At 41.8% G+C, this 24,451-nt stretch overlaps 1 protein-coding gene across 1 annotated transcript in view; it reads left to right on the forward strand.

Moving 5' to 3' along the window:
* Positions 1-1,166: 1,166 nt before the first annotated feature.
* Positions 1,167-24,451, forward strand: part of LOC134324741 (xylosyl- and glucuronyltransferase LARGE1-like) — a 124,044-nt gene continuing 100,759 nt past the window's right edge. The window contains exon 1 of the mRNA XM_063006680.1: positions 1,167-1,279. The gene's annotated coding sequence lies outside the window, so the exon portion shown is untranslated. The remainder of the gene's footprint in view (positions 1,280-24,451) is intronic.

Consider the following 24,451-nt stretch of genomic DNA (forward strand, 5'->3'; position numbering starts at 1 on the left):
ATAATATCATAACATTTGTTGGGTTCGTTTTTGAACACATGGGGGGTCTAAGACAGAAAGAGCGCGGCTCTAAATGACAGCTACTGATGACTGGCTGGGCTGTTTGTTGACGTGGAGAGTCCGATCCGGATCTGTGTTCCAGGATTTACAGAGAGCACGGCTGTTTGGTGAGGATGGGGGCGAGGATTGGATCCTCCATGCTCGACATAAGCGGGAGGAAGCTGCTGTGAGGATGAAGGCGCTGTTGTGTTCGGATAAAGCGCACATGCAGCCGGTGATCTGAGCCGGTCACATCAGGACTCAGCTCTCCGATCATTTGTAAATAATCGAACCCGAGGCTGAACCGATTGCTACACTTGATTCACTTGTGCGCACAGGGAGAAGCTGGATCGGATCAGTCCTTATCTGAACCTGCACTCGCTTCGTGTGTTTGCGCTGTGAATGACAAGCGGAACGAGAGCGGAATCTTAATAATCGCGCGGTTCGCCTTAATGCGGAATTGGTGCAACTTTTATCTCTACGTGGTCGTGCATCGGTTTAGATCCAAACCGTTTCACGTGGAGAAAGCTACAGATTAACGTTGTTTGATCAGAACTGTGTTTTTTTTAAAGCCGGATCCTGCTTCACAAATTGTTGACTGTTTTATTTTCAGAACTGCGCATTTCACCCCCGTGCGCATTTTGGATAAAAGTGAACCAGTATGATTTTAGCGCAAAGTTAGAACAACTCAATCTACGAGCTGATTAACTGGAATGGATGGCGAATGCTAGACATTGGAACCAGGACCTGTGTGCATTTGAAACTTGAATTATTTGGACACAATTATCCATCATTTGGTAGCTTGGAATGATCTGGTAGTGTGAGACCTTTTGTATAGGTCAAGTCCTAAACATCAAATCCTATTTTAATATCAAACAGGTTTGTTTTTACGGACTGAAGCAATTCTGGGACCCACATAAGTAAAATGTGCTTTTATTCATAGCTGATCATACACCAAATTACTTAAAAGATTCACAGCAACACACATAAGGACACGAATATAAAAGGAAATGTTGGACATTCTTCTTGGACTGGGACACCTAGTTGTTGTGTATCTGGGTTTTAAGACTCTTGCGTTCTGGAGGTGATCCTACACTGTTGAAGCTGTAGAAGAGCTGGAGAGGAGCTGTCCACCACAATCAGTACTGACGCACCACTTTACCAATCAACTCACCACACACTTCAAGAGACCAGACCAGAGGTTTTCCTAGACTGACCAACAGAGCACACCATTCAGCAGGTAAACACAGTGTAAACCATTTTACTCTCATTTACTGCCATTGTTTTTTTTGTTTTGTTTTAATGACCTGCATTAACTGCATTCAATCTCATTGTTTAAAATTGGTAATACAAGTATTTTACATTTTTAGCACAGCTAGGAACACTTTAGATTAGATTCAACTTTATTGTCATTACACATGTACAAGTACAAGGTAACGAAATGCAGTTTATCATCTAACCAGAAGTGCAATAAGCAGCAAGTGCAGGATAAATGGTATCAACAATATACATTATTTACAGGATATGGGCAGGGTATGAACAAGATATACAGGTGAATATATTATAGAATGTACTATAAACAAGATATATAGATTGCTATAGACATGATATACAGATTAAGGTGCAGATTAAGATTGATTAAAGTGATTTAGATTAGAAGTAGATTAAGTATTTAGCAGTAAATACTCAGCAAAATAAAGCAGATCATACTTTTTGTGCTTACTTAAAAGTAGCATTCATACTGTAGGCTATATCAGTTAGTAAAAGCTATAAAACATTGCTAAACACACAGGTGCACTTTTTAAAATGCTGTCATTGCTAAACACGTTATTAATTAGGAGGTAAGATTAATTAACTACCATGCAGCTGAAAACAACAAGCAGATAACAGCAAGCAAAATGACAAAGCAGGACAAACCAGACAAGGATCTGACCACATATTACAATATTCAAGGATTTTGACACACCACACACTTAACAATTAATTTTGACAATGAATCTTTAATAGCTGATTGTTATTTTTTATTATTATTATTATAAAGCAAAACATGTTTGCGACTGTTTCATGATTCCGGCTTTATTTTATGTAAATGTCTGTTATCAAATGCACAAATACAATACCAACAGTACTGTAGTCTAAAAGTGCTGTTTGGTTTTATGCATAAATGGTACAGCAGTAGTGTTACAGTAATACAATCAAGTGTTACATACACTGATCAGCCATAACATTAAAACCACCTCTTTGTTTCTACACTCACTGTCTGTTTGTACACTTTCTGCACTTTGTAGTTCTACAATTACTGACTGTAATACATCTGTTTCTCTACATACTTTTTTAGCCTGCTTTTACTCTGTTCTTCAATGGTCAGGACCCCCACAGGACCACCACAGAGCAGGAATTATTTAGGTGGTGGATCATACTCAGCACTGCAGTGACACTGACATGGTGGTGGTGTGTTAGTGTGTGTTGTGCTGGTGTGAGTGGATCAGACACAGCAGCGCTGCTAGAGTTTTTAAATACCGTGTCCACTCACTGTCCACTCTATTAGACACTTCTACCTAGTTGGTCCACCTTGTAGATGTAAAGTCAGAGACGATCGCTCATCTATTGCTACGGTTTGAGTTGGTCATCTTCTAGACCTTCATTAGTGGTCACAGGACGCTGCATTCCTATGGGGCGTTTTGGTGAGCCTGTACCCACTGTAGCCTCACATACCTGTTCTGGGGTGACTGCAGTGGTCTTGAACATGTTGTGTATTTTGAGATGGTTTGTACTTACACCAGTTGTGAAGAGTGAGTTAGGCTTTCTGTCGGCTCAAACCATTCTGGCTATTTTTCTCAACATTTTACATTTGTAAGGCATGATTGCCACTCACTGAATGGAAACATGCTGTGTAAACCTTGAGACTGTTGTATGTAAGTAGATCAGCAGTTTCAGACATACTCAGACCATCCGGCACCAACAATCATGCCTTGTTCACCTGTCTCCTTATTCTCTTTTTTTTTTCTTATTCACTTACCATGTAGGAGCACTTTGTAGTTCTACAATTACTAACTGTAGTCCATCTTTACATATTTACATAATTACCTATTTTTTTCTTTATTATAAAGCAAAACATGTTTGCAACTGTTTTTATGAGTCTGGGTTTATTATATGTAAATGTCTGTTTTCAAATATAAAAATTAACAGCAGTGGTATTACAGTAATACAATCAAGTATTGCATACACTGATCAGTCATAACATTAAAACCACCTCTTTGTTTGTACACTCACTGTCCGTTTTATCAGCTCCGCTTACCATATAAAAGCACTTGTAGTTCTACAATTACTGACTGTAGTCCATCTGTTTCTCTACATACTTTTTTTTCTTTTGGAAAGAGTCTGATTGGGGATGGTTTTATTTTTTAGCATGATAACTATATCAATCACACTGCTAATGTGGTGAATTTATATTTAAAGAGAAAAACAGCTGATAAAACACTGACAGTCATGGAGTGGCCTCCAAAGAGTCCAGACCTGAATATTATAGATGCAGTATAGGATCACCTGGACAGAGAAAGAAATAATATACCACATAATAATAATAATAATATTAAAAATAATAATACACTAAATGGTTACTTGAAAAAACTTCAGGACAGTCTTCCCAAAAGAGTTCAAGATGTTCTTAGTACCAAGGGAAGTCACACTAAATACTGACTTTAACTTGTTCAGATTTTTTTATAGAACCCCAAAAGTTGGGACAGCATGGAAAATGCAAATAATAAAAAACACATTTCTTACATTTACTTTTATTTCATTGCAGACATGATGAACCTGAAATATTTTATGTTTCGTCTGGTTTCTTCATTCTTCATTTTATTTATTAATAAATATCCATTCCTGCATTTCAGGCCTGCAACACATTCCAAAAAAAGTTGGGACAGTAAAGCATTTACCACTTTGTAATGTTGTCATTCCTTGTCACCACACTTAAAAGACATTTTGGCACCGAGGAGACCGTGATTTAGTGTTTCAGCTTTTATTTTGTCTCATTCTTCCTGCAAACACGTCTTAAGATGTGCAACAGTACGAGGTCGTCGTTGTTGCATTTTTCATTTCAAAATCCTCCACACATTCTCTATTGGGGACAGGTCAGGACTGCAGGCAGGCCAGTCCAGTACCCGTACCCTCTTCTTCCACAGCCATGCCTGTGTAATGTGTGCAGCATGTGGTTTTGCATCGTCTTGTTGAAAAATGCATGAACGTCCCTGGAAAAGATGACGTCTTGAAGGCAGCACATGTTGCTCTAAGATCTCAATGTACTTTTTTGCATTAATGCTGCCATCACAGAAGTGTAAATGATCTTTGCCAGGGGCACTGACACAGCCCCACACCATGACAGACCCTGGCTTTAGGACTTGTTGCTGATAACAGTCTGGATGGTCCTATTCGTCTTTGGTCCGGAGCACACGGCGTCTATTTTTTCCAAAAAAAGACCTGGAATGCTGATTCATCTAACCACAATACATGTTTCCACTGTGTGATGGTCCATCCTAGATGCCTCAGAGCCCAGATAAGTTGACGCCGCTTCTGGACATGGTTAACATAAGGCTTCTTTTTTGCACAGTAAAGTTTTAAGTGGTATTTGTGCATGTAACTCTGTATTGTAGAGCTTGACAAAGGTTTGCCAAAGTAATCCCTCACCCATGTGGTTATATCAGCTGTTGTTGAGTGGCGGTTCTTGATGCAGTGCAGTCTGAGGAATCAAAGATCACGGGCGTTCAGCTTAAGCTTGCACCCTTGGCCTTTACGCACTTAAATTCCTCTCAATTCCTTAAATGGTTTAATGATATTATGCACTGTAGAGGGAGAAATTTGCAAACCCCTTCCAATCTTTCTTTGAGGTACATTGTTTTTAAACATTTCAATCATTTTCTCACACATTTGTTGACAAACTGGAGATCCTCTGATCATCTTTGCTCATCAAAGACTCAGCCTTTCCTGGATGCTGCTTTTGTACCAAATCATGATTACAATCACCTGTTGGGAATCACATCATTATTTAGTTTTTTCACCTCATTATTAGCCCTAAATTGCCGCCGTCCCAAATTTTTTTGGAATGTGTTGCAGGCCTGAAATGCAGGAATGGAGGTTTATTAACAAATGAAAGTTGAGCAGATAAAACATGAAATATCTTGGGTTCAAACTGCCTGCAATCAAATAAAAGTCAAGGTAAATGTAAGGAACACTGCATTTTTATTTTATTTGCATTTTCCATACTGTCCAAACTTTTTTTGATTTGGGGTTGTAACATAATTATTAAACCAGTCAGATGTTTCACCTCAGCTGAACTGTTTGCAGACCCCAGTTAGCCTCCAACAGCTTGAAATCCCTTTGAAGTTTAAGATGAAATGATCAGAAGAGCGAGTAACTCAGCGTGAGTAGAAGTCCTAATATAGTGACTCTTTACCTGGTCATACTTTAAACATTATAAGTACATCAGAACTTTAAATCCCATGATGTTGCTCTTTTTTCTTCTCTTTTCCAAAAACAGTAAAGGGAGGCATCATGCTCCCTGAAGAGGGTATTTGTAGCTGAAAAATTAATGAATGTTCTAGTTTTATGACCTTATTTCCATTCTGATGTTGTCATGAGCTCAATGTGCTATTTAAACAAGACCTGAAATTGAGTTATCTACAAGCTGTTAAGCTGTTAAGGTGGAATATTCTAGATAGTCATTTTTAGAGAAAAGGAAATAGAAAAAAGTCTTTTTCCTTTTAAGTCTTGTTTAGCCATTTTTGCAAAGAATATACACTGATCAGCCATAACATTAAAACCACCTCCTTGTTTCTACACTCACTGTCCATTTTATCAGCTCCACTTACCATATAGAAGTACTTTGTAGTTCTACAATTACTGACTGCAGTCCATCTTTTTCTCTATATACCTTTTTTTTAGCCTGCTTTCACCCTGTTCTTCAATGGTCAGGACCCCCACAGGACCACCACAGAGCAGGTATTATTTGGGTGGTGGATCATTCTCAGCACTGCACTGACAATGACATGGTGGTGGTGTGTTGCTGGTATGAGTGGATCAGACACAGCAGCGCTGCTGGAGTTTTTAAATACCGTGTCCACTCACTGTCCACTCTATTAGACACTCCTACCTAGTTGGTCCACCTTGTAGATGTAAAGTCAGAGACGATCGCTCATCTATTGCTGCTGTTTGAGTTAATCATCCTCTAGACTTTCATCAGTGGTCACAGGACGCTGCCCACGGGGCGCTGTTGGCTGTATGTTTTTGGTTGGTGGACTATTCTCAGTCCAGCAGTGACAGTGAGGTGTTTATAAACTCCATCAGCGTTGCTGTGTCTGATCCACTCATAACAGCACAACACGCACTAACACACCACCACCATGACAGTGTCACTGCAGTGCTGAGAATGATCCACCACCCAAATAATACCTGCTCTGTAGTGGTCCTGTGGGGATCCTGGCCATTGAAGAACAGCATGAAAGGGGGCTAACAAAGCATGCAGAGAAACAGATGGACTACAGTCAGTAATTTTAGAATTGTATATGGTAAGTGGAGCTGATAAAATGGACAGTGAGTGTAGAAATGGAGAGGTGGCATCAGATACTTACCTATTCTTTTACTCACTTGTACCTTTAACATAGCTAAAACAGATTACCTAATGGAAACAGGAACCAAAGGCTACCTTAAAACCCAAGGCTGCAGGACCCTGGAGCTGTGCAGCACCCACTCACAGTTGCATAATACAGGACAAAAACAGTGGAGTACAACTATGGGCTTACTTATACTTGTGAAATTTAATAGTCTGTTGACATGTGACATATCTGTACCATAGGCAAGGCAAGGCAAAGCAAGTTTATTTGTATAGCACCTTTCATACACAGTGGCAATTAAAAGTGCTTTACATAAGGAAAAAAAAAATTTAATTAAAAGCATTAAAACATTCCTGAGATCTAAAACCTCAGAAAGACTTCTTGCAAACATTTAGTTACAATTAAGACAACATGAAATTCAAACAAGAGAGATAAAAAAAATTAAGGACATGAAAAATTTAAAGAAAATATTGTAAAGTATAACCTACAATTTAGGAAATATGAAATTAAAACAAGAGAGATAAAAAAATGAAGAACATGAAAACTAAAAGAAAATATAGTAAAATATACACTACAATTTAGAAGAGCATGAAAAACTAAAAGAAATATGGTAAAATGAGGGTAATAGCAAAAATTTCGAGCTCAATCATAGGCACAAGAAAAAAGAAATGTTTTTAACCTGGATTTAAAGATTTCTACATTTAAGGAACATCTAATATCTGCTGGCAGTCTGTTCCAGTTATATGCAGCCCAACAGCTAAATGCTGCTTCACTGTGTTTAGTTTGGACTCTGGGCTCAACTAGCTGACCTGAGTCCATGGATCTAAGAGATCTACTGGGTTTATATTCTCTAAACATTTCTGAGATGTATTCTGGGCCTAACCCATTCAGTGATTTATAGACCAGTAGCAGCACTTTAAATTCTATTCTGTAACTAACCGGAAGCCAGTGTAGAGATTTTAGAACTGGAGTGATGTGCTCAGTTCTCTTCGTCTTAGTTAAAACTCTAGCTGCAGCGTTCTGAATGAGCTGTAACTGTTTAATGGTCTTTTTGGGAAGTCCAGTTAAGAGACCATAGGCATTGATATGAAGGTTGTTCTCCTAGGTTTTGGAACATGACCACAGGGATTTATTTCGAGGGTGTCCTTGTCAGCAATGAGAACATTAATAAGGTTGTCCACTGATGATTCAGAGGGTGACATAATGTTTTATACTACAGAAACAAGTAAACTTTATTGTGATTACACAAACAAAAATACAAAACCACTTCTAATAAATTGACGTTTTTTGCTGCCTCAACAACCTTCACTCTTCCAGTAATGCCTAGTTCACACTACACGTTTTTTGCCCTGATTTTTGCTAATAGTTTTATTATAATGCACAATAGTTACACATACAATAAGTAATAATTCCCAACCTAAAACTACCTGCAAAGCGTATATACACCCTGGATTTAAGCTATCATCACCCACCTCTCATAAGCTGGGGAGTCCCTTCAGCTCTGGCAGGAGATCAACTTAACCCAGAAATGCTGGTCGATGCGCGCTTTCCCACGGCTGAGCTCCTGTCAGTGCCAGGTACTCTTCCCCTTTATATAGCAATTCAGGCGCGGTTAAACTAGGACCTTCGCGCGAGAACGAGGTCCCAGTTTTGCAAGGAATGTTTCTGCAAGTGAGTCATGGCCATAACCGAGGCCAAAACAAACCATATCAAGGTTGATCCATTCCAGATCTCGTTCTTTGCGTACCGCCCCATGAGAGGAATGCTTAGTTGGGGCCGCAAACACATTACTACCTGCGTTCTTTGCGTACCGCCCAGCATCCAGGGCCATAAGGACCCCATGCATTTGGAGGTTACTTACGTCATCAAAAATACCTACTCCAGGTTTTGAACATATATTTACACTTGCCAACAGGTCGCTGCTAGATGTGCCAGCTTTAAGGCAAATCGTCGATCGCTCTGGGCTCGAAAATTGTCTCTTGATTTCTGTGTGAACTGTTCAACGTCTCGATTCGAGCAGCTCACTGAGCGATAGTAGACTCAAGAAAAACATCAAGCACGATAAATATCTGGAACTGACGGCAACTCATAATCATGTAGTGTGAAAGGTGTTGCGATCAGGTTGTGATTGTCGTAAACGCAACATACAGAAGGGAACCCCTGGGAGAGGAGTGTAAATGTGTGGAACAGGTGCATAATATAGGGTGTGTTCGCAAACCTAGTGAGCTCTCTACATAGACAGCATCTTACGTCATCCTACGTGCGCTTCCGAGAAGGAGGCTGTTCGAATTCTTAGATACCTTAATATGCTGTCTAATAAAGCGCCTTAAAGCTGAATGGTATTTTGACTGAGTAACGAGGGAGCATCTGATGTTGCCTTAGTGATGAAGGCAATCCCAGCATTCAGTGGGGCACAACTTTTCTCACGAATAAAATAAAAAATATGGCAGACGGTGCAGAGAAACGAACATTGGTTTTTAATTTGTATAAACTTGCACAAGTGGGATTTGCAAATTCGGGCTTGTCAGCGAATTTAACGTTTTTGGTACATGAAGGGAGATGTTAGTTGACATGCTAGCGTGTTGTGACACCTCATCCCATTGGTTTAAATTGCATGAGGCTAACTGTATTAGCTTAGTAGGTGAAAACTGATGGAATCACTGTCTAAGTAGTGCGTTCGAATAACCTGCCTTATAAGTCAATGACTTATTAGAATCCTCTCTGCTTGGGAGAGGAGTGTAAATGTGTGGAACAGGTGCATAATATAGGGTGTGTTCGCAAACCTAGTGAGCTCTCTACATAGACAGCATCTTACGTCATCCTACGTGCGCTTCCGAGAAGGAGGCTGTTCGAATTCTTAGATACCTTAATATGCTGTCTAATAAAGCGCCTTAAAGCTGAATGGTATTTTGACTGAGTAACGAGGGAGCATCTGATGTTGCCTTAGTGATGAAGGCAATCCCAGCATTCAGTGGGGCACAACTTTTCTCACGAATAAAATAAAAAATATGGCAGACGGTGCAGAGAAACGAACATTGGTTTTTAATTTGTATAAACTTGCACAAGTGGGATTTGCAAATTCGGGCTTGTCAGCGAATTTAACGTTTTTGGTACATGAAGGGAGATGTTAGTTGACATGCTAGCGTGTTGTGACACCTCATCCCATTGGTTTAAATTGCATGAGGCTAACTGTATTAGCTTAGTAGGTGAAAACTGATGGAATCACTGTCTAAGTAGTGCGTTCGAATAACCTGCCTTATAAGTCAATGACTTATTAGAATCCTCTCTGCTTAGGCAGCTGCCTATGTAGGCAGTAAGACAGCAAGGCAGCTCACTAGGTTTTCGAACAGACCCATAGTTTCTATCAGAACACGTCGGCATACACACAAGCTTTACAGTATTTGTGACTTATCGTCCACGCCAAACCATAATACCAACAATACATTGCAAAAAATATTTATTTGACTTCCAACTCTCTCTGCTGAACCGACAATCCCTGCTGGCCGTGTAGCCAAATCCACTTCTTCAGCCAGATTCATTTATTTTTCCTACTTGCTTTTACGCTACACATCAGCGCACAAACTTTGATTAGTCGTTTCTTGGTGACATGCATTTTTGTACGTGGTATTGTTACACCCCTTGGCACTTCTTGTGTGTGTTTTCGTGACAAAATGTAGTTTGGGAGACCAGACAGACTGATCGTGTAGTGTCTGACCCTCTATCGCCGATCAGTCGTGTAATGTGAAATACACAACGACTTAAAAGACTCCCGATTACAAGAGATCCGGTTGTGTAGTGTGAACTGTACAGCAATCTGAACACCTTGAAAGTCGTGTAGTTTGAACTTGACATAAGACTTTTGTATGTGTAGGTCAGCCAAAAGACCACAGATGTGATTGAGCCCTGACATTCTAACAGAGATGTTCACAAGTCACAAAATACGACTCCGAGCCGAGTCACGAGTCTTTAGGCTAGAGTCCGAGTCAAGTCACGAGTCAATATAATATACACAAAACATATATTAGAAATGTAGCGTAGAAACAAATAATATGTAAGTTCAGATAAAAAAACAACAACAGATTAGCAACTGTATTTGGCATTTGACTTTCCTAGGTACCAGTTAAAAGCCTAAACTGATACGTTTTGTTTTCATTGCAAAACAAAAGCGCGCAATAAATGACAGCACAGGGCCAAAATCTAAAACTCAGCAAAAAAATCCATAACCACTGCTTACCTTAGCTTATGTTCTTCCAGATGCTATTAAATTTATAACCGTGTGTCCCGTTAGAAATATAATTCGTTATTTTGTAAATGTGCTTATAATTAAAAACCTCCAAACTTTTCCCGGGTGTGAAGTAAAACATGAACTCGTTAGAAAGCCAATCAAGCGTTTCATTGACACATCATTTGAATGAATGCAAATAGCAGCATTTCTTACTAAAAATTAAAATCAGAAGGTCTGATTGGTTCAGAAAGCGGTCTTTCAACCATTAGCGCCAATTCTGTAGGAGCGTTTCATTCACACCACCTGTTCCAGTCAAGTGCACTATGTAGGGTATTCCACCATTTTAAGTGAAATTTCAATCCAAAGGAGGGAGTAGGGAGCGGCGCTTTATCACTATGCCAGAAGCTGGCTGGAACATTTAACCATTGCGAGCGTTGCGAGTTAAAGACGGCCGGTTTGTTATTAGAGAGCAGAAAATGACACGATCAGAATTACAGTGTATCACAAAAGTGAGTACACCCCTCACATTTCTGCAGATATTTAAGTATATCTTTTCATGGGACAACACTGACAAAATGACACTTTGACACAATGAAAAGTAGTCTGTGTGCAGCTTATATAACAGTGTATATTTATTCTTCCCTCAAAATAACTCAATATACAGCCATTAATGTCTAAACCACCGGCAACAAAAGTAAGTACACCCCTTAGTGAAAGGTCCTGAAGTGTCAATATTTTGTGTGGCCACCATTATTTCCCAGAACTGCCTTAACTCTCCTGGGCATGGAGTTTACCAGAGCTTCACAGGTTGCCACTGGAATGCTTTTCCACTCCTCCATGACGACATCACGGAGCTGGCGGATATTCGAGACTTTGCGCTCCTCCACCTTCCGCTTGAGGATGCCCCAAAGATGTTCTATTGGGTTTAGGTCTGGAGACATGCTTGGCCAGTCCATCACCTTTACCCTCAGCCTCTTCAATAAAGCAGTGGTCGTCTTAGAGGTGTGTTTGGGGTCATTATCATGCTGGAACACTGCCCTGCGACCCAGTTTCCGGAGGGAGGGGATCATGCTCTGCTTCAGTATTTCACAGTACATATTGGAGTTCATGTGTCCCTCAATGAAATGTAACTCCCCAACACCTGCTGCACTCATGCAGCCCCAGACCATGGCATTCCCACCACCATGCTTGACTGTAGGCATGACACACTTATCTTTGTACTCCTCACCTGATTGCCGCCACACATGCTTGAGACCATCTGAACCAAACAAATTAATCTTGGTCTCATCAGACCATAGGACATGGTTCCAGTAATCCATGTCCTTTGTTGACATGTCTTCAGCAAACTGTTTGCGGGCTTTCTTGTGTAGAGACTTCAGAAGAGGCTTCCTTCTGGGGTGACAGCCATGCAGACCAATTTGATGTAGTGTGCGGCGTATGGTCCGAGCACTGACAGGCTGACCCCCCACCTTTTCAATCTCTGCAGCAATGCTGACAGCACTCCTGCGCCTATCTTTCAAAGACAGCAGTTGGATGTGATGCTGAGCACGTGCACTCAGCTTCTTTGGACGACCAACGCGAGGTCTGTTCTGAGTGGACCCTGCTCTTTTAAAACGCTGGATGATCTTGGCCACTGTGCTGCAGCTCAGTTTCAGGGTGTGGGCAATCTTTTTGTAGCCTTGGCCATCTTCATGTAGCGCAACAATTCGTCTTTTAAGATCCTCAGAGAGTTCTTTGCCATGAGGTGCCATGTTGGAACTTTCAGTGACCAGTATGAGAGAGTGTGAGAGCTGTACTACTAAATTGAACACACCTGCTCCCTATGCACACCTGAGACCTAGTAACACTAACGAGTCACATGACATTTTGGAGGGAAAATGACAAGCAGTGCTCAATTTGGACATTTAGGGGTGTAATCTCTTAGGGGTGTACTCACTTTTGTTGCCAGTGGTTTAGACATTAATGGCTGTATATTGAGTTATTTTGAGGGAAGAATAAATTTACACTGTTATATAAGCTGCACACAGACTACTTTTCATTGTGTCAAAGTGTCATTTTGTCAGTGTTGTCCCATGAAAAGATATACTTAAATATCTGCAGAAATGTGAGGGGTGTACTCACTTTTGTGATACACTGTATGTCGGATCATATACAGTGTATCACAAAAGTGAGTACACCCCTCACATTTCTGCAAATATTTCATTATATCTTTTCATGGGACAACACTATAGACATGAAACTTGGATATAACTTAGAGTAGTCAGTGTACAGCTTGTATAGCAGTGTAGATTTACTGTCTTCTGAAAATAACTCAACACACAGCCATTAATGTCTAAATAGCTGGCAACATAAGTGAGTACACCCCACAGTGAACATGTCCAAATTGTGCCCAAATGTGTCGTTGTCCCTCCCTGGTGTCATGTGTCAAGGTCCCAGGTGTAAATGGGGAGCAGGGCTGTTAAATTTGGTGTTTTGGGTACAATTCTCTCATACTGGCCACTGGATATTCAACATGGCACCTCATGGCAAAGAACTCTCTGAGGATGTGAGAAATAGAATTGTTGCTCTCCACAAAGATGGCCTGGGCTATAAGAAGATTGCTAACACCCTGAAACTGAGCTACAGCATGGTGGCCAAGGTCATACAGCGGTTTTCCAGGACAGGTTCCACTCGGAACAGGCTTCGCCAGGGTCGACCAAAGAGGTTGAGTCCACGTGTTCGGCGTCATATCCAGAGGTTGGCTTTAAAAAATAGACACATGAGTGCTGCCAGCATTGCTGCAGAGGTTGAAGACGTGGGAGGTCAGCCTGTCAGTGCTCAGACCATACGCCGCACACTGCATCAACTCCGTCTGCATGGTCGTCATCCCAGAAGGAAGCTGACGCACAAGAAAGGCCGCAAACAGTTTGCTGAAGACAAGCAGTCCAAGAACATGGATTACTGGAATGCCCTGTGGTCTGACGACCCCAAGATAAACTTGTTTGGCTCAGATGGTGTCCAGCATGTGTGGCGGCGCCCTGGTGAGAAGTACCAAGACAACTGTATCTTGCCCACAGTCAAGCATGGTGGTGGTAGCATCATGGTCTTGGGCTGCATGAGTGTTGCTGGCACTGGGGAGCTGCAGTTCATTGAGGGAAACATGAATTCCAACATGTACTGTGACATTCTGAAACAGAGCATGATCCCCTCCCTTCGAAAACTGGGCCTCATGGCAGTTTTCCAACAGGATAACGACCCCAAACACAACCTCCAAGATGACAACTGCCTTGCTGAGGAAGCTGAAGGTAAAGGTGATGGACTAAACCCAATTGAGCACCTGTGGCGCATCCTCAAGTGGAAGGTGGAGGAGTTCAAGGTGTCTAACATCCACCAGCTCCGTGATGTCATCATGGAGGAGTGGAAGAGGATTCCAGTAGCAACCTGTGCAGCTCTGGTGAATTCCATGCCCAGGAGGGTTAAGGCAGTGCTGGATAATAATGGTGGTCACACAAAATATTGACACTTTGGGCACAATTTGGACATGTTCACTGTGGGGTGTACTCACTTATGTTGCCAGCCATTTAGACATTAATGGCTGTGTGTTGAGTTATTTTCAGAAGACAGTAAATCTACACTGCTATACAAGTTGTACACTGACTACTCTAACTTATATCCAAGTTTTATTTCTATAGTGTTGTCCCATGAAAAGATATAATGAAATATTTGCAGAAATGTGAGGGGTGTACTCACTTTTGTGATACACTGTATATATATATATACTGTATATATATATATATATATATATATATAATTGTCACACGTAACTAATGTTAACACATGCTGACTTTTGTTGTCTACAAGTCATTTTTTGTGAGTCACGAGTCGAGTCCGAGTCATTTGAAACGAGTCTGAGTCGAGTATGAAGTCGCTGTGTGTGTGACTCGAGTCCCCATCTCGGCATTCTAAGGCCTGCATGACAGTTGGCTTACATTCTAGTGAAGTCCTTCCAAATGAACACAGGCATATTGTATCTTTAAACATCTCACTTTGTACATTATTAAGCATTAAGCAAGATAAAAATGTGTTTACTTTCACTGTAACTATAGTGCTAAGCTTAACCATAAAAAACAACACCCAATCTATTTTTGGGTAGGTGTTATAGTAACAGGCTGTACTGTTCCTCCTGGATTCATTAAAGCATTTTGCACCACTCCAGCCAGGCGTGTTATTATGATCATACACATCATGGTTTTAGGCCTATGATTGGCTTCTCTGCCATGGAAACCCAACCTGCTGATTCTTGGTTGTAATGGTATGATGATGCAGCAGCTTTTTAGACAGTTCAGTCTATCTGGCTCAGTTGAGGAAGAGTATAGTATTTTTCCTATAGAGCTATATTTACTGCGGTTCTGACTCTACTGCACAGGAATAGAGATGGAACCAAGATGGCGGCGCGTTAACACGCAGCGGCCGCTCTGGGGTCGAAAAACGGTGTTTTTTGTTGTTTTGCAGAAAAGTTTGTAAGTTTTGTTTAGGACAGTTTTGTTTATAAACGTATGGAAACCACTTTTGACTCAGTTTACAACCGCCATACACTGCTACAATTGAGAAAACAATCAGAAACCAACCTCCAAGATGATCTGCGGCGTACTCTGCATGAACTCTGCCTACTTCGCGAACCAGGCCTGCAGTCCTCGGAGTTACCTGAAGCAGGTGACCGGGGGAGGGGGCGCCGCAAGCGGTGCTCGAGGAAGCAGAAGCGTGGAAAGCGAGCCGGGGTCCGTGCTAGGCTAAAAGCTAACCCAAGCCGGCCGGCTCTACCATCGTTATTCCTCGCAAATGCATGCTCTCTGGAGAATAAACTGGACTGTATCAGACTTCAGCGAACTACCCAATGTGAGTACAGAGACTGTTGTGTTTTAATTTTCACTGAAACATGGCTTAGCGACAACATTCCAGACAGTGCCATTCAGCTAGACGGGCTAGCATCGTATCGCGCCGATAGAAATGCAGCTCAGTCCGGTAAAACACGAGGAGGAGGCGTTTGTGTTTACATTAACACCGAATGGTGCAAGGACTCTGTGCTTGTTGTGGCGTACTGTTCTCCGATGGTGGAATTTGCTATTGTTAGATGCAGACCTTTTTATTTACCACGGGAATTCACCAGCGTGCTTATTGTCGCGGTGTATCTCCCACCCAGCGCGAACGCGAAGGAAGCATTAAGCGAACTCTACAGAGCCATCAGCGAACTACAGACCATTCATCCAGACGGACTGTTTATTTTCGCTGGGGATTTTAATCATGCAAATCTCAAGTCTGTTCTCCCTAAATTCCATCGGCATGTGGACTTTGCTACGAGAGGAGCGAACACGCTGGATAATGTTTACACGAACATTGCCGGTGCGTACCGGGCGGAGCCCCGCCCCCACCTCGGATACTCAGACCACATCTCTGTAATGCTAATCCCAGCATACAGAGCACTCGTCAGGCGCTCCAGACCTGTACAGAAACAGGTGAAAACCTGGCCAGAAGGATCCATCTCTGCTCTTCAGGACTGTTTTGAGTGCACTGACTGGGACATGTTTAGGGAGGCTGCAACATACGGCGATTACACTGATCTAGAGGAGTACACGACTTCAGTGACCTGCTACATCAGCAAATGCATTGAGGACGTCACTACCACTAGAACCATCACTTCCAGACCCAACCAGAAGCCGTGGATGACTCCAGAGGTGCGTGCACTGCTGAGGGCCCGAGACTCCGCTTTTAAAGCAGGTGACCAGCCGGCTCTGAGAACAGCGAGAGCCAGACTGTCCCGGGCGATCCGAGAAGCAAAGCGCGCACACGGCCAGAACATCCACAGCCACTTCCAGAACAGCGGTGACACACGGCGCTTGTGGCAGGGCATCCAGGCCATCACCAACTACAGGACGACTCCACCCGTCTGTGACAGTGATGCCTCCCTTCCAGATGCGCTGAATGACTTCTACGCTCGGTTCGAGGCGCAGAACAACATGTTGGCGAGGAAGACGATCCCACCTTGTGACGACCAGGTGCTTCGTCTCTCCACAGCGGACGTGAGGAGAACTCTGCACAGAGTCAACCCACGGAAGGCTTCTGGACCAGACAACATTCCTGGCCGAGTGCTCAAAGGATGTGCAGACCAGCTGGCAGATGTATTCACTGACATCTTCAACATCTCCCTGAGCAGCGCCATCGTTCCAACGTGCCTCAAGACGACCACCATCGTACCCGTGCCAAAGAAGTCATCTGTGTCATGCTTCAATGACTATCGTCCCGTAGCACTCACGCCTATCATCACGAAGTGCTTCGAGAAACTAGTCATGAGGCATATTAAGACACTACTGCCTCCCACCATGGACCCACTGCAGTTTGCGTACCGTCCTAACCGCTCAACGGACGACGCCATATCCACTACACTTCACCTGGCTTCTACACACCTGGACAGAAAGAACACTTATGTCAGGATGCTGTTCATAGACTTTAGCTCAGCATTCAACACCATCATTCCTCAGCATCTAATTGGAAAGCTGAGCACGCTGGGCCTGAACACCTCTCTCTGCAACTGGATCCTGGACTTCTTGACTGAGAGACCTCAGTCCGTCCGGATCGGTAAGACCACCTCCAGCACCACCACACTGAGCACCGGCGCTCCCCAAGGCTGTGTGCTCAGTCCACTGCTGTTTACTCTGCTTACGCACGACTGTACAGCGATGCACAGCACGAATTCCATCGTTAAGTTTGCAGACGACACAACTGTGGTGGGACTCATCAGCAACAACGATGAGTCAGCGTACAGAGAGGAGGTACAACATCTAACGGACTGGTGCCAAGTCAACAACCTGTCTCTGAATGTGGATAAAACCAAAGAGATGGTCATTGACTTTAGAAAGACACTAAGGGACCACTCCCCACTGCACATCGACGGCTCATCTGTTGAGATCGTCAAGAGCACCAAATTTCTCGGTGTTCATCTGGAGGAGAATCTCACCTGGACCCTTAACACCAGTTCCATCACCAAGAAAGCCCAGCAGCGTCTCTACTTTTTGAGAAGACTGAGGAAAGCTCATCTGCCACCCCCCATTCTCACCACGTTCTACAGAGGAACAATCGAGAGCATCCTGAGCGGCTGCATCACTGTCTGGTTCGGAAATTGTACTGCGTCGGACCGTAAGACTCTCCAGCGAGTAGTGAGGACAGCTGAAAAGATCATCGGGGTCGCTCTTCCATCTCTCACGGACATTTTTAACACCCGCTGCATCCGCAAAGCTCTCAGCATTGTGGACGATCCAACCCATCCATCACATGGACTTTTTACTCTGCTCCCGTCTGGGAGACGATACCGCAGCATCCGGACTAACACAACCAGACTGTGTAACAGTTTTATCCCACAAGCAATCAGACTCCTAAACTCAGTACTGTAACAATTTCCTCCGGACATTTTCTGCTGCCACACTGAACTGTATTGACTGTTACTTGCATTTTTGACTATGTTACTTGCATTTTTGCACACCTCCTGGAAATGCACAATAATTTCTGCACCTTACTTGTATTTTGCACCATATTTACTTTTTAGGCACCTTATCTGCATTGCCAATTTTACGCTGCTAATGTACAACATGTCACTACCTCAGGAACCATTGTACCATCTATTCACCATCATGTACTAACACTTGTCTTTAGTCCTGTGTTCTAATTACTTGTTTAGATTAGGGATAATAAGGAATATCTTTTGTAGTTATTTATTATAGGATTTTTTGTATTATTGTTGTATTTGCACTGTTTTGTATTGTCTTGCACTTTTTGTACCGTGTTACACCGTGATCCTAGAGGAACGCTGTTTCGTTTCAATATGTACTTGTATGTAGCTGAAATGACAATAAAACCTCTCTGACTCTGACTCTGACTCTAGAGTCCTCCAGCTCACCTCCTCCACACTGTCAGACTTCTCAAAGTCTTTGTCCAGTTTCAGGAGCTGATTAGTTGGCATGTAGCATGATGATGGGAACTCCAACTTCCTTTTCCCATAGTAATGATTCAGCTAGTTTAGTGACTTGTTGGTTCTCTGAGTCATGAATAGAAAAGTGGAAATACCAACCTGTGCGCATTTTTTTTTTTTTATTAGCCACCTTTAACTATGTGTAAAAGTAAATAAAAATAAATTTTAATTTGTTTATCTGTAAAATATTAGCATTTTTTTAATAAATAATTAAAGACCTATTTATACAGGATACCTTTTTAGTCTCTCCTGTAGGAGAGCAATATATCTGCTGCTGACATCTTGGTGCCAGATAGGACTAGTGGAGTCCATGCCTTGACGGGTCAGGGCTGTTTTAGCAGCAAAAAGGGGACCAACACAATATAGGAAGGTGGTCATAATGTTATGCCTGATTAATGTGTACCATATATATAAAAAAATTATATACACCGACAGGTGAAGTGAATAACACTGATTATCTCTTCATCACGGCACCTGTTAGTGGGTGGGATATATTAGGCAGCAAGTGAACATTTTATTCTCAAAGTTGATGTGTTAGAAGCAGGAAAAATGGGCAAGCATAAAAATTTGAGCGAGTTTGACAAGGGCCAAATTGTGATGGCTAGACGACTGGGTCAGAGCATCTCCAAAACTGCAGCTCTTGTGGGGTTTTCCCAGTCTGCAGTGGTCAGTATCTATCAAAAGTGGTCCAAGGAAGGAACAGTGGTAAACCGGCAACAGGATCATGGGTGGCCAAGGCTCACTGATGCACGTGGAGAGCGAAGGCGGGCCCGTGTGGTCCAATTTAACAGACAAGCTACTGTAGCTCAAATTGCTGTAGAAGTTAATGCTGGTTCTGATAGAAAGGTGTCAGAATACACAGTGCATCGCAGTTTGTTGTGTATGGGGCTGCATAGCCACAGACCAGTCAGGGTGCCCATGCTGACCCCTGTCCACCTACAAAAGTGCCAACAATGGGCCTGTGAGCATCGGAACTGGACCACGGAGCAGGTGGAAGAAGGTGGCCTGGTCTGATGAATCACGTTTTCTTTTACATCACGTGGATGGCCGGGTGCGTGTGTGTCACTTACCTGGGGAACACACGGCACCAGGATGCACTATGGGAAGAAGGCAAGCCGGCGGAGGCAGTGTGATGCTTTGGGCAATGCTCTGCTGGAAAACCTTGGGTCCTGCCATCCATGTGGATGTTACTTTGACACGTACCACCTACCTAAGCATTGTTGCGGACCATGTACACCCTTTCATGGAAACGGTATTCCCTGATGGCTGTGGCCTCTTTCAGCAGGATAATGCACCCTGCCACAAAGCAAAAATGATTCAGGAATGGTTTGAGAAGCACAACGAGTTTGAGTTGTTGACTTGGCCTCCAAATTCCCCAGATATTAATCCAATGGAGAATCTGGGGGATGTGCTGGACAAACAAGTCTGATTCATGGAGGCCCCACCTCACAACTTACTGAAGTTAAAAAATCTGCTGCTAACATCTTGGTGCCGGATACCACAGCACACCTCTAGGGGTCTAGTGGAGTCCATGCCTTGATGGGTCAGGGCTGTTTTGGCAGCAAAAGGGGGACCAACACAATATTAGTAAGGTGGTCATAATGTTATGCCTGATCGGTAAAGTGTACAAACATTAAGACGTCCCACACATTCTCTGTTCCACAGCCATGCCTTTGTAATGTGTGCAGCATGTGGTTTTGCACTGTCTTGTTGAAAAATGCATGGACATCCCCAGAAAAGATGTGGCATGTTGTTATATCAGCTATTAATAAATGACGCTGTGCCATCTGAGTGATCGGGGTACAAGCGTCTTTGTTTTTTACTCACCAAAACCCTAGATTTCTTTGAATCATTTATTAATAGTATGCACTGTAGAGGGAGAAGTTTCCAATCCCTTCATGTTTAAAATCACCTGTTGCAATCACATCATTATTATTTTTTTTAAATTCCATTGCTTGCTCTTCCTGACGCAACCCGAGCTTGGGACCAGCACTAAGAGTGCACTGATATGTGTCCTTCCAATCCCTAGGTTCACATAATGCCATGTCCCTTCTGTATTTGTGAGCCCAGCCTGGTATTCAAACCCCCTGAAACTGTGATTTCCACCAGCTTGGCTTTTACCAGTATGCACACAGGATCACATACTTACACAATGGATTCAGACTTGTTTTGGGCATATTTTAATCTTTTGTGGATGTGCATTAATTTTAAATAAATATGTTTTTATAGCTTTTACAAACAATTAAATTCTGAAATCTTTTATTCATGAAAGTATTCAGATCCTTTATTCTATACTTTGTAAAAGCCTCTTTGGCAGCTATTAAAGCCGACTCTGGATGCATTTCTGAAAATTTTTAGTGCCCAGTTGCACCCAGCTTCTTCCATTTCAGAATTACTAATGCCATTGTGGTCCTGGCAACCATCAACGTCTCAGAAATGGTTTTATATCTTTGCTATAATGTATAAAGCAAAGTAAACAGAATGCGTCTCTTAATTCAGAGAGAAACGTTTGCATGACAATTTTTGTGAATGAAATTTTAGCTTTTGCTTAATATGTATCAAATGTAATAATATATATTAATTATAATACATTATAATATTACCCAAAATTGGAAAGTAAAAAGCTAAATAGACATTCTGATAAAAAAAATTGGATTGTTAAAAATACAAATACAGTCGACCCTTGAGTTACGAATGGTTTACCATACGAACATTTTGGGTTACGAACAATCTTTTTCAACTTAACGTACAAACAAATTTCGGATTACGAACAGAAATTTGTGAAACACGTGACGTCACGAACAAGTTGACTCCAACCGTCTCTCTCTCTCTCTCTCTCTCTATATATATATATATATATACAGTGAGCGAACATTAGGACAGCGGATGGTGTTTTTCCGGTGGTTTTTTTAAACTTTGTAAAATTCTATATTAAAATGTCCCCAAAGAAGCTGCAGAGGAAGTGCAGTGGTGAGAAAATGAAAAAAAAATGACTATTTGTTGTGTTGTATAATTACTCCTGCCAGTAGATGTCACTGTGTATCAGACAGAGGGGACAGTGAGTGAGAGAGAAGAAGGAATTTGGCTCAGTAAAGTATTCTTTCTTTCTGCAATTGCACCTACAAAATACAACACTATTGAAATAAAGAAGGAAATAATAGAGAAATATGAGAGTTATTGTTGTTTCTGGTAGATAAATTGTATAAAAAAAAGAAACAAATTTATTATGGTGTATGGTACAGCACACGTACTGTACTGAAATGTGGTGTGTGTTTTATGTACAGTACAGTACTAGTGTGTATTGTTTATTATTGTTTATTACAGTATTTGTCTATTACAGTTTATGTCTATTTTATAATTTAAGATTTAAGAGAAAATATACTTGTTTTTATAACAAAAAAGACCATTTAAGACATTAGAAAGGTTAGGTAAGGGGGTGGTTTGGGAGGTCTGGCACGGATTAATTCTGTTTACATTATTCCTTATGGGAAAAATAGGTTTAACTAACTAACATTTTGACTTAAGAACAGCCCTTTGGAACCAATTAAATTCGTAAGTCAAGGGTCCACTGTATAGAGGCAGCTGGAAAGAGGGGAATTACTTTTCCCCCATACTGTATGCATGAAGATAAAGCAGAATGATACGGGTCATTCTCTGGTTTCAGGCTAGCCATCTGTAATGGGCTGTTTTTATCATGGAGTTAAGTGGAGCTATGTGTAATTTCCAGCAAATCCATTAATAAGTGAAGTGGGTTTTAATGTCCGTTTGGTAGCTATAAATTATAAAGACCTCCAGTGTTGCACTGCCTCACTGCCATGTAAAATACTCAATATGTACAAAAGTATTGGGACAGCCCTTCTAATTTATTTCACGTGTTTTAGCCAGAACGATTGCTAACCAAATATATAAAGGAACTTATAGGCTTCCGACAAACTCCAATGGCCTGCACAGAGTACCATCTATTGTACCATTGTACCATCTATTCACCATCATGTACTAACACTTGTCTTTAGTCCTGTCTTCTAATTACTTGTTTAGATTAGGGATAATTAGGAATATCTTTTGTAGTTATTTATTATAGGATTTTTTGTATTATTGTTGTATTTGCACTGTTTTGTATTGTCTTGCACTTTTTGTACCGTGTTACACCGTGATCCTAGAGGAACGCTGTTTCGTTTCAATATGTACTTGTATGTAGCTGAAATGACAATAAAACCTCTCTGACTCTGACTCTGACTCTGACAGAGCCCTGATTTTAACTCCACAGGGCCTAGCTAAACAAACTCTTTTGACTGAATGGACATAAATTCCCGCAGGCAATCTTCAAAGTCTTGTGGGAAACCTTCTCAAAAGAGTGGCTGCTGTTACAACTGAAAAGATCACATACAGGTCACTCTATTTTAAAAGCATTTGCTTTTGAAATGGGATGTCCAAGTTCATGGTAAGGTGTCCGATACTTCTGGTCAGTTATTATATATGGTCAAAAGTATGTGAGCATCCTTCTAATTATTAAGTTCAGGTGTTTGAGCCACATCTGTTGCTAACAGATGTATTCAATCATTAATATTAAATAATTTAGTTGCTTTCGATAGTGGTATAGTTATAGTGGTATCATATACACTATATTGCCAAAAGTATTCACTCACCCATTCAAATCATTGAATTCAGGTGTTCCAATCACTTCCATGGCCACAGGTGTATAAAACCAAGCACCTAGGCATGCAGACTGCTTCTACAAACATTAGTGAAACAATGGGTCGCTCTCAGGAGCTCAGTGAATTCCGGCGTGGTACCGTGATAGGATGCTACCTGTGCAACAAGTCCAGTGGTGAAATTTCCTCACTATGAAATATTCCACAGGCAACTATCAGTGGTATTATAACAAAGTGGAAGATTGGCAATTGGGAACGACAGCAACTCAGCCACGATAAAGTGATAGTGATAGGCCACGTAAAATGACAGAGCGGGGTAGCTATAACTTTGTGGCAACAGTTTGGGCCAAGACTTTTTCTGTACACAAAGACATGGACTGACTGCATAAAGCCCTCACTTCAAACCCTCTAAACAACCAGCAACTAATGCCTAGTTCACACTACACGATTTTTGCCCTGATTTTCACTCCCTGACAGATCACCGCTAGATATGCCAGCTCGGAGGCAAATTGTCTCTCGGTCGCTATGGGTAAACTGTTCAACAACTCAACCCAAGTGGCTTGCCGACTGCTCGCAGACTCAAGAAAAATATCTAGCATGCTAAATATCTGGAGCTGTTGACAACTCAAAATCATGTAGTGTGTAAGGTGTTGCGATCAGGTTGTTACTGGCAGTGAGTGCGGTTTCGAACTACAGCCAATGAGAACGCAAGAAACCGAGTGTGGGAAACCCAAGGGAGGAGCTGTAAATGTGTGGGGCAGGGGCATAATGTAGTTTATATCAGAATACATCAACATACACACAAGCTTTACAGTATTTGTGACCTTTTTTGTCCACGCCAAACCATAATACCATTGTCGCATTGCAAAAAATATTTATTTGCGTCCAACTCACTATAGAACAAACAATCCCTGCTGGCCGCGTAGCC

The sequence above is a fragment of the Trichomycterus rosablanca genome, chromosome 1 (genome assembly GCF_030014385.1).
Source record: "Trichomycterus rosablanca isolate fTriRos1 chromosome 1, fTriRos1.hap1, whole genome shotgun sequence".
Classification (NCBI taxonomy): domain Eukaryota; kingdom Metazoa; phylum Chordata; class Actinopteri; order Siluriformes; family Trichomycteridae; genus Trichomycterus; species Trichomycterus rosablanca.